Raw genomic sequence first — 12,470 nt, 5'->3', positions numbered from 1 at the left:
TATAGCTTGTCAAACCACGGGACATCTTTCCATATGTTTTTTTCTTTAAAAAAAAAATTATTAGAGGTCTAATCATTAACTGAAATTGATATATTGTCTATTTATCCATTCAGTATTAAGTATTAAATTAAGTATTGAGTATAATGGCCTTCCACATTTTTATAATACATATTATTATTTTTATGCAAAAGAAAATGACTATAATATCAACAAATATTAATGCATAAAATTAATGTCACGATAGGTATTGGGGAAAAACACAAAGAGAGGGTAGATCCAAATGCAGGTAAGGGTTTTATTTAAACAGAGGGGTAAATACAAAATAAACAGTCATGAGAGACAAATCAAACAAAAAGGGAACCGGATGAAACGGGGAACTCGGAAGAACGGAAAGGTAGAGGAAGTCTGGTGGAACGAGAGAATGAGACACATAGGGTAAGACAAAGCAAGACTGATGGACCTGAAACACAATGACATCAGACAAGGACTCCGTGACATAGACTAAGACAGACTGGGTATTTATACACAGAAGGATAATTGGGAAACAGGAGACAGGTGGGGTGAACAATCAATCAGGTAACAAGGAGGAAGGTGACCATATAAGGGAACAGGAAGTGATCTGGGACAGGCACCGTGAGAAGGAGGACATCTAGTGGAACCCCGGGGAACAACAACCCAGACACTGTGACAGTACCCCCCTCTACGGAGCGGCTACCAGACGCTTAAAGACAAAACATGACACAGAGACCAGGAGGGAGGCGGACAGGTGGAGGCTCAGGGGGAGGGACGGAGGGCCAGAAAAGGAACACATGGGGGACAAACACCAGAAATGATACATAAAACCGGGAGATCAGGAGGGAGGAGGACCGGAGGAGGTACAGGGGGAGGGACGGAGGGCCAGACTAAACTAAAGAGAACAGACAGAAACAGAACTCAAAAAAACACAAAACATAAGTCCATGAAGGACATGTTGAGGCGTCCACTAGGACGGAGCAGATGACCACCACAGCCGTGTGGTCAAGGCCAGAGCCCTCCAGGGCGGAGCGGAAGACCACCACGTCTCTGTGGTCGAGGCCGGAGTCCACCAGGTCGGAGCAGAAGACCACCACGTCCTCATGGTCATCACCAGAGTTCCCCAGGGTGGAGCGGACGACCACCACGTCCTCGTGGTCACCGCCAGAGTCCCCCAGGGCGGAGCGGATGACCACCACGTCCTCGTGGTCACCGCCAGAGTCTCCCAGGGCGGAGCCGAAGACCACCACGGCCTTGTGGTCACCGCCTCGGGAACTGTAACGGACACCGCCTCGGGAACAACATCGGGCACCGCCTCGGGAACAACCTCGGGCACCGCCTCGGGAACAGCATCGGGCACCGCCTCGGGAACAGCATCGGGCACCGCCTCGGGAACTGCATCGGGCTCCGCCTCGGGAACTGCATCGGGCTCCGCCTCGGGAACTGCATCGGGCTCCGCCTCGGGAACTGCATCGGGCTCCGCCTCGGGAACTGCATCGGGCTCCGCCTCGGGAACTGCATCGGGCACCGCCTCGGGAACGACCTCGGCCTCGGGAACAGCATCGGGCACCGCCTCGGGAACTGCATCGGGCTCCGCCTCGGGAACAGCATCGGGTTCCGCCTTGGGAACAGCATCGGGCTCCGCCTCGGGAACTGCATCGGGCACCGCCTCGGGAACTGCATCGAGCACCGCCTCGGGAACTGCATCGAGCACCGCCTCGGGAACTGCATCGGGCTCCGCCTCGGGAACTGCATCGGGCTCCGCCTCGGGAACTGCATCGGGCACCGCCTCGGGAACTGCATCGGGCTCCGCCTCGGGAACTGCATCGGGCTCCGCCTCGGGAACTGCATCGGGCTCCGCCTCGGGAACTGCATCGGGCTCCGCCTCGGGAACTGCATCGGGCTCCGCCTCGGGAACTGCATCGGGCACCGCCTCGGAAACAGCATCGGGCACCGCCTCGGGAACTGCATCGGGCTCCGCCTCGGGAACTGCATCGGGCTCCGCCTCGGGAACTGCATCGGGCTCCGCCTCGGAAACAGCATCGGGCACCGCCTCGGGAACAGCATCGGGCACCGCCTCGGGAACAGCATCGGGCTCCGCCTCGGGAACAGCATCGGGCTCCGCCTCGGGAACAGCATCGGGCTCCGCCTCGGGCACCGCCTCGGGAACTGCATCGGGCACCGCCTCGGGAACTGCATCGAGCACCGCCTCGGGAACTGCATCGAGCACCGCCTCGGGAACTGCATCGAGCACCGCCTCGGGAACTGCATCGAGCACCGCCTCGGGAACTGCATCGGGCTCCGCCTCGGGAACTGCATCGGGCTCCGCCTCGGGAACTGCATCGGGCTCCGCCTCGGGAACTGCATCGGGCTCCGCCTCGGGAACAGCATCGGGCTCCGCCTCGGGAACAGCATCGGGCTCCGCCTCGGGAACAGCATCGGGCTCCGCCTCGGGAACAGCATCGGGCTCCGCCTCGGGCACCGCCTCGGGAACTGCATCGGGCACCGCCTCGGGAACTGCATCGGGCACCGCCTCGGGAACTGCATCGGGCACCGCCTCGGGAACTGCATCGAGCACCGCCTCGGGAACTGCATCGAGCACCGCCTCGGGAACTGCATCGGGCTCCGCCTCGGGAACTGCATAGGGCACCGCCTCGGGAACTGCATCGGGCTCCGCCTCGGGAACAGCATCGGGCTCCGCCTCGGGAACAGCATCGGGCTCCGCCTCGGGCACCGCCTCGGGAACTGCATCGGGCACCGCCTCGGGAACTGCATCGAGCACCGCCTCGGGAACTGCATCGGGCACCGCCTCGGGAACTGCATCGAGCACCGCCTCGGGAACTGCATCGAGCACCGCCTCGGGAACTGCATCGGGCTCCGCCTCGGGAACTGCATAGGGCACCGCCTCGGAAACAGCATCGGGCACCGCCTCGGGAACTGCATCGGGAACTGCATCAGGCTTCGCCTCGGGAAACTGCATCGGGCACCGCCTCGGGAACTGCATCGGGCTTCGCCTCGGGAACAGCATCGGGCACCACCTCGGGAACGACCTCGGCCTCGGGAACTGCATCGAGCACCGCCTCGGGAACTGCATCGAGCACCGCCTCGGGAACTGCATCGGGCTCCGCCTCGGGAACTGCATAGGGCACCGCCTCGGGAACTGCATAGGGCACCGCCTCGGGAACTGCATCGGGAACCGCATCGGGCACCGCCTCGGGAACTGCATCGGGAACCGCATCGGGCTTCGCCTCGGGAACTGCATCGGGCACCGCCTCGGGAACTGCATCGGGCTCCGCCTCGGGAACTGCATCGGGCACCGCCTCGGAAACAGCATCGGGCACCGCCTCGGGAACTGCATCGGGCTCCGCCTCGGGAACTGCATCGGGCACCGCCTCGGGAACTGCATCGGGCACCGCCTCGGGAACTGCATCGGGCACCGCCTCGGAAACAGCATCGGGCACCGCCTCGGGAACTGCATCGGGCACCGCCTCGGAAACAGCATCGGGCACCGCCTCGGGAACTGCATCGGGCACCGCCTCGGGAACTGCATCGGGCACCGCCTCGGAAACAGCATCGGGCACCGCCTCGGGCACCGCCTCGGGAACTGCATCGGGCACCGCCTCGGAAACAGCATCGGGCACCGCCTCGGGCACTGCATCGGGCACCGCCTCGGGAACTGCATCGGGCACCGCCTCGGGAACTGCATCGGGCTCCGCCTCGGGAACTGCATCGGGCACCGCCTCGGGAACAGCCTCGGGCACCGCCTCGGGAACTGCCTCGGGCTCCGCCTCGGGAACAGCAGCTGCCTGTCTCCTCCTCCGCCCTCTACGATGGGGAGTCGGTGGCGTTGAGTCGGCCATCTTGTGCTGTGGTGCTGGGCTGGCGGCCATCTTGGGCTGTGACGCTAGGTTGGCGGCCATCTTGGGCTGTGGGGCTGGGCTGGTGGCCATCTTGGGTTGTGGGGCTGGGTTGGCGGCCATCCTGTGCTGTGGGGTTGGGCTGGCGCCCATCTTGTGCTGTGGGGCTGAGCTGGCAGCCTTGTCTGGACACTCTGGTGTGGTTGTTGCATCCCACTGGGCACGATGGTGCAGGTAATTGGTAAACCCCCAAAAGTCCAGTATCTCTAACCCCTTCATCTCCCATGAAGGTAAAGGATCATCCAGGCAATTATTAAATAAATCCTTTAGTGCTGCATCATTGTAACCTAGCCCGACTGCCATAGTCCAAAACAATTGCGCCAGGCCACCCACCTCACTTCCCTCTTGATGAAGGGTGATTAAGTTCTGGTATCTCCCCCTCCGTTCCTCCATGGTGGCTGGGGAACCGATTCGAAATCCCACACCGCTGGATCTAGGCATGACGGAGTCCTTCTGTCACGATAGGTATTGGGGAAAAACACAAAGAGAGGGTAGATCCAAATGCAGGTAAGGGTTTTATTTAAACAGAGGGGTAAATACAAAATAAACAGTCATGAGAGACAAATCAAACAAAAAGGGAACCGGATGAAACGGGGAACTCGGAAGAACGGAAAGGTAGAGGAAGTCTGGTGGAACGAGAGAATGAGACACATAGGGTAAGACAAAGCAAGACTGATGGACCTGAAACACAATGACATCAGACAAGGACTCCGTGACATAGACTAAGACAGACTGGGTATTTATACACAGAAGGATAATTGGGAAACAGGAGACAGGTGGGGTGAACAATCAATCAGGTAACAAGGAGGAAGGTGACCATATAAGGGAACAGGAAGTGATCTGGGACAGGCACCGTGAGAAGGAGGACATCTAGTGGAACCCCGGGGAACAACAACCCAGACACTGTGACAATTAATGCATAGCACATAACTGCATAACAATAACATGTCAGTTTCATGTAATAAGGTGAATAAGAACAATTTAACAGTCAAATCATCTTATTTAGAAATAGTTAACAACATACTGATGGTCCTGTTTCTGTGGACCATCCATTTGATAAAAAACTGTCTGATTTCTTTGATCCCGAGGCAGTAGATGAAGGGGTTCACTAAAGGTGGAAGAAGACTGTAGAACATGACCAGGCTGATCTTGTGACTGCTGTTCATCTGAGTATTTGGGATGTTAGAAGTGCTATAAACCATGAAGCGGGGAACGTAATAGATGTGTGGCACAGGTCGAAAAGGCTTTAATTCGGCCCTGTGCATTTGCTATTCGAAGCATAGACACCAGGATAGTTAAATAAGAAAATATGATGAAAGACGAGGGCACAAGAAGGACAAACATTGCTACACTATATCCATTGAGATTTGCGAGGGTGTCAACACAGGCCAGCTGGTTCATAGATAGAGAATCACAGAAATCATTAAAGATGATGTTTGGCCCACAGAATGGCAGCTTCACTGTCTGCATTAAGCTAATGGTTTGAACAATCATTGCAGTAACCCAAGAAAACCCTATTAGAAGCCTCATAGTACGGTTAGTCATTAAAACAGGGTATCTTAGCGGGTAACAGATCGCCAAGAACCGATCAAGTGCCATGTTCATCATAATTAGGAAGTTCAGGTGTCACAGCCATCTGCTGGAGTGCCCATGATAGCCACCAGAGGGCACTCCTTTTGAATCTTAGTTTGTTTGTTCTGGACTTCATTTCCCATCACCTTTTGCTCTGTCTGTTAGTTCTCATTGTTTCCAGCTGTGTGTCATTAGTCTTATTCTGCAGGATGTTCAACGAAAAAAAGGACTGGATCCAGATACACACTTTTTCAGACTACCAAATCTGTATTACTACTGTTGTACGGAGCCCCTAAAGGGTCTTGGTTATGGTAAGAAATTTAAGATGTAAAAAAAACAAGAAAAAAAACAAGCCACTTTTGCATTCTCTCAGAAATGTTTTGCATTGCATTTACATTAATAACTACATATGAATGGTTCATGTCTGATGCACAATATTGGATTTTTGCCTATATCTGATGCCAATGACGATACTGATATATTTCCTTTAGTATGGAAACAACACCAAGTCTCTCCTGTGTGGAAATTATAAGCAGATTATTTTTCATTTTAATTGGTTTTTAACAAGAACTTATTTGTTAGAAACAAAAAAAAAACAATAATTATTTTGTAAATCCACACTGTTTATCAGGCAAAACTTTGCTTCAAGAATGAACCACACTGCTAAGGCGATTTAATTGCTGGCACATCCTGAATATATAATTAAATGTATATGTATGTATGTATGTTAGAGGGTTGGACTCCTAATCGAAGGGTTGTGGGTTCTAGTCTCGGGCCGGACGGAATTGTGGGTGGGGGGAGTGCATGAACAGCTCTCTCTCCACCTTCAGTACCACGACTTAGGTGCCCTTGAGCAAGGCATCGAACCCCCAACTGCTCCCCGGGCGCCGCAGCATAAATGGCTGCCCACTGCTCCGGGTGTGTGCTCACAGTGTGTGTGTGTGTGTGTGTGTGTTCACTGCTCTGTGTGTGTGTGTATTTCGGATGGGTTAAATGCAGAGCACAAATTCTGAGTATGGGTCACCATACTTGGCTGAATGTCACTTCACTTTTCACTTCAAGTACCTGAAAGCCATGCTCAAGTAAAAGTACAGATATCTTATTAGAAAATTACTTTGGTAGAAGTTGACATCACCGTTTAGATTGTTACTTGAGTAAAGTCTTAAAGTATGTGCTATTTATTGTACTTAAGTACGAAAAATAGGCTATTTTTTAAATCTTAAATGTACTTAAGTTATTAAAGTAAAAGTACAAGTAAAAGCAAAATGGAGAATAATCAAATAAATACAGGCGCTATATATAAAATGTTCTTACAAAGCTTGACTAGCAAGATTGTGTTCAGTTTTAACACTTTCTTCCATTTTGTGTAAGAGTAAGAAGCACTTTATCCGGTACTTAGCGTCTTTCATTTCAACATAAGAAAACATTTATGGAATCTGCATCTGAAATAGTATTTAGATGTATTCACACAGTTTATGTATCTCAGAGAGGACATGGATGCATTTAACTGCAGTTACAGATACATAAATAGGCCTAATGTTTTATTTTTAACATAAAATGTTGAAGACTGATATTTGAAATAATTAAAAACATAAAAAAGTAGAAATGTGAAACTGAAACCAGTAGATGGCAGCATTTGACTGTGTTAATGAGTGAATCACTGAATCATTCATTCAATCGATTTGGTCAAAAAGCTGATTCATTCAAATAAGTGAACAGTCCATTGCTCAGACATGTAAACAGTGCTGTGATCTTTGTTTGGAACTATTTTTGTTAGTAAAATTTAGCAAAAACAAGCAATATTATGTCTAATATGTAAGACACTTATTGCTTTGCTGAACTTGTATAAAATGATTATTAAATGTGTTCGTGCTGATATGTGCAGAAAAAAAGTCTTTGTGTGATATAGATTAAGTTAACTTTATTAAATAGTACAAATATAAAAAGCAGTTTTGCGGTATATAATTTAGAATACCTGGATTTTTTTGTTTTAACAGACTAATAAATAAACGTGCGTGCAGTCTGTGTGTAATTTGGTGATATAGCTTACTTGATAAAGTCATCATTACAACAACACTTACCATATTATCGCACGCGATGCTGTATCACACACCACAGATTCAATTTGAGTGGAAAATTAATCATCACTTGTTTGCACATTAGCATGAGTCTAACCTGCAAACGGCAGACCAATGATTCGTCAAACCTGCTTTCCGGCAGTCCGTGTTCTTAAGCTTCGAGGAACTGTATCGGAGTAAAAGTATACATTTGAATTAGGAAATGTAGTGGAGTACAACAAGTAAAAATTGGCTTAGATATAAAAAACTCAAGTAAATTACAGATACTCCTAAAAAATACTTGAGCACTGTATAATTACTTCATTACATTACACTACTGTACTTAACCCTCTCTTGTTCTGCTCTGCTTTGAGATCAAGATGACCTTTGTGACTCAGGGCCCTATGTCAATCTGGTGTGGATGCCCATGTCCTTGGAAAGGGTTTATCCATCTGAGGGTACTGTTGGAGCTCAGGCTTTTTTTCTGAGCAGTAGACAGAGCAGGCTTCACAGGCTGCCTGGGAAGAGAGCCTTTTTGAGACTTGAAAAAACTGGACCACTTTAGGCAGGATGTGGCACATGGCCTGTGATGACTTTTGTGCTGCACTGAAGCGCTCTTCAAATCCATCTACAGCAGGGTCAAATAACTCTGAGGGGGAGATTGGGGATTTGAGGCAGGCGGCCTTTGTCTGTGTACTTGATTTCCAGCCAAAGGTAACACTCAAACACAGCCAAGTTGTCTATGGCCTTGCTTTTCGCCTGTGTAGCAGCGGCAGTTTTGTAATTTTGACTACGTTACCCCAAGATCTAACCCGGGGAACTATAAGTAACCACCAAGACTTCTATAGAATTAGGCAATCAGGTTGGGCACTGAACAAACAAAGAAATGGTTCCATACAAAAAAAAAAGAAATACAATTTTATTTATCAATTTCACAGAAAATTCACAGAAAAAAATTTGAACACTCTGAAGCTGACTTCAGCATATTCCTAAAACACTACACTCTGGGTAGAGTCAATACCGTATCACAATATATCTAAATTCACAGCAATCCAATGGAGATTGAGCAATTCATCATCATCAAGTTAAAACACAATAATAAATAGCACACGAGGGTGTGTGAATCATTGTACTGACATGGGGTCTCTCACACACGCACACTCACAAAACCGGGTCGTGAGGCTTACTGGTGGGCGGTCCAGCGGCTTGGGCATGAGTATCCAAACAATCCACCCCAGCACGCGTGCGCAACCACACCACCAATGCAGCAATGGTCACACGGTGAAGGTACCCACACTACTCACCAAAGAGGGCCCACCACCTCGAGGCACGCCGTCCCAAAAACCACAAAGCTGCTGAATAATCCCATTTTCAAAACTGCGGCCGTGTTCTGAATTAGATTCGGCCAGGGATCCCAAACTTTGAAAACCACTCACCTACAAGCATTGTTGATCACTTGTCGGGACAGCCAAAAGTATACTTGCTAAAAATATCAGTCATTAATCAAGACATTCTCCTGCCACTCCTAGCTGGCTCTAGAGTAGAAAAATCAATTGCCAAGATTTCATTGGGTCGCCCACCAGTAGTGGCCCATGAAACTCTTTGGCAACCTGAACATCTTTCGCACAACTGACACCAGCGTGCCACATCCAAAGCCATACCTGGCCAGAAGCACTGCTGCCTTAAAAGCTCCAGGGTCCTTTTGGTTTCCCTGGTGGCCATGCTGCTTATGGGCCTGTAATTAGTACTAGGGCTGAACGATATATCGCTATCCGTATCTAATCTAGATATGAACTTTCAAAGATATTACTATCGAAAAAAGCAATGATATAGACGATATAGATTTCCCCTCTCCGCTGCTCGCCCTGCATAGCACTCTGGCAGTCACAACAAACATTCAGTTTTACGAGTGCCCTTGAACCCTTGAATGCACTGCTAAAGCCAGCATGCACACAAGAGGGGGGGGGGGTGGCATTTCCATGGTGACGCGTCATTGCTTGTCACGTGACACACCGCAGCAGCAACATCGCTGAATGAATGATGATCTGCTTTTATGTCATTTTTCATTTTTTATTCAGAATATTCACAAATGTGTTAGCTATGGCATGAAATATCTGATATTCCGATTGTCAAATACATGCAAGTGGAAGTATTTTGTTGTTTAAACACTTTTATAACGATCGCGTTAGTTGAGTTGTATGCGCGATGGGCACCGCCATGTTAGGTTGTACTGCAGATGCAGTTCAGAGAATCGGATCTGTTGGATTTACAACCTCTATGTTTTCAACACGTGAATTCATCCACTTCTCCCGAAATACTTAAAAGTAAGTGGCTGGTGAACTGGGAATAGAATAAAGTAAACATTGAAGTTACTTACACAATGTGTATCTGATATGAATAAAACGTGTTGAATTATAATGGAAAGGATTATTATAACCTCTTCCATAGACATCAGTGTGTATTTTACAAACTCCTAAATGTATTTTTTTAGTGCTTATGTGATTTATATGCTTGAAAACCTAAAATAACAGTATGTGGTTGAACACTGAAAAGTTGTGATATATGACAGCTCTAAGCGCGCCTGTTTCTGGCTAAATTTAACATTTGAATTTGCAGTTGATCATGTGATGCACTTGATCGTACGCTCCAGGGACGGATAAATAGAAAGAAAGAAAATGAGTGTGGGAGATAATGCGGCCCCGGTGGCAGTGCAGAATCTGACTTGTGCCAAAACATAAATCATCTTCCTTAATTTGGAAGTATTTTGGATTCAGAAAAGGCGATTTAAACCAGAGTGATGTGTTGTCAGGTTGTGCTTAGCAAAAGAACAAGTAGTCATATCGTATTGTATCGATATCGAGATATTTGGCATGAAAATCGAGATATGAAATTTTGTCCATATCGTTCAGCCCTAATTAGTACTTCTTTTTGCATGGCCTCGGGCAGCAACAATTGCCATACCATTTCTCTCCGTCTCCGTCTGAACAGAAGACCTTACGGTAAACCACACCATCCCACTCCACTAAACGATCCCACTGTTCAAGCAGGGCCAATGTCTGTGGTGAGACCTGTTTGTGCTCTTGGGGGCTGGGCCGTTCCTCCCGCCTCCAAAAGACTAAAGCTTCCTGAATGGTAGAGTCTGCCTGCTGAAAAATAGCAATCTCAGCCGGTGTACGAGCTGGTAGAGCAGAAATGGCCAATTGGTTAACCCTGGTCAGTACGGACTGTAGCACCTGTTGCATTGGTTGAGGGAAAGTAGTGCCTGGGGCTATAGCTTCTATGGTTTGGGAATCTGATAAATGCAGCCTAGATAGAACATCTACATTTTTATTACTCCTCTCCGACCGATATCTGACTTCATAGTCAAATAAAGGCCAGTTGGCCTAGCCACTGCTGCTCTGTGGCGTCAAACTTTGCTGAGGCCAAATGATTCAATGGGTTGTTGTCTGTATAGACTGTGCATTTGTGACCCAGCAGATACTCACAAATTTTTTTTGTCATGGCCCATTCAAGGGCCACAAACTCCTGTTACATGGAACTATAGTTCTGCATGTTCCTTTCTGCAGGTCTCCACCCCAGCTGGCATAGGCTAAAGGCCTCACTCGGCCCCCTTGCTCCTGTGACAATACCGCACCCCTACCCCCATAGCTCGCATCAACCTAAAACAATGTAGTGCAAAATCTGGAACAGTAGACAATTTTGTCTTAAGTGCATCAAAACTGGCCTGACACTCACTAGACCAGACTTGAATGGCCGCCCTTTGAAACCTTTTTCATGACCCCCATTGGCCAGCTCTGCCACTAGCCAATGCAACGAGGCAGCCAACTTTGCAAAACCTTCAACAAATCGCCTATAGTACCTAGTGAATCCTAAAAAGGACCATACAGAAGACAACACTTCGATTTTACTGGGGTTCGTGGCCACACCCTGGTTTGAGATTACATGGCCCAAATACCGTACCTGCTGCTGGAAAAATGCACACTTCAAGAGCTTCACCTTTAACTCTTCCTGCTCCAACCGACTCAACACCGCCCCAGTTTCTCCAGATGTTGTTTAACTAAACCGGAAAAGACCACAATGTCACCCAAGTAAAGAAGCAACGATTGACACTGTTGGTCACTGAATATCCGCTGCATCAATCGCTGGAAAATTCTGGGGGCATTGCACAGTCCGAAAGGCATTCGGTTCCACTCAAATAGTCCGAAGGGTGTGCAAAAAGCAGCCTAACGATTCTTCTATACATGGAAGAGGAAATGCATCTCTTCTTGGAAATAGGAATAGGAAACCTTGGTGATGTACGTGAATTTTAAATTATACAACTATCTATTTCTTTGAACAAAATTTAAACAATATTTATGAACTTTGAAGGAAATCGAAAAGTCTCTAAAGAGTTAATAAGGGACTGGTGTTTTAAAGTATCGAAGACCTTATAAAAATTGAGGAATAAGTTAATAGCATCAGACTTGATTTCATCTCTATAATCAACATCAGAAGTGAAACATTTTGACAGTCATGCATCATTTCATGACGACAGACGCACCACTACACTATCATTATTATTCACGCCCGCTAGAGGGCACTCAACTTTAAAAACGTAAATAGGCTATATAGGTCATAACCTACAGGTCAGTATGATTATTTTATGCTTCCAATAAACACCTACATCTAATACTAAAACTTAATATAATAATAACGCAGTTCACAGTGGCCCCAGAATACTGGTACGAACAAGCCACTAGCTTCAACTTCCCACAAAGCACCAAATACTTTTCCAAGGACCCAATATACGTAATGGCTAAGCCATTGGCCACCTTAAGCTGCAACCAATGGCAATAGTGAAAACGCTGTTGACCCCAAGGTTTAAAAATACTGCAAAAAAAAAAAAAAAAAAAAACTCAGGGACAGTAGTCAC

General features: G+C 48.0%; 1 pseudogene; it reads right to left on the bottom strand.

Moving 5' to 3' along the window:
• Window positions 1–4,807: 4,807 nt before the first annotated feature.
• On the bottom strand, window positions 4,808–5,555 carry LOC113109487 (olfactory receptor 10A3-like; annotated as a pseudogene).
• Window positions 5,556–12,470: the final 6,915 nt, after the last annotated feature.

This window comes from Carassius auratus, chromosome 10 (genome assembly GCF_003368295.1).
Source record: "Carassius auratus strain Wakin chromosome 10, ASM336829v1, whole genome shotgun sequence".
Taxonomy (NCBI): domain Eukaryota; kingdom Metazoa; phylum Chordata; class Actinopteri; order Cypriniformes; family Cyprinidae; genus Carassius; species Carassius auratus.
This window is presented reverse-complemented; position numbering and strand designations above follow the sequence as displayed.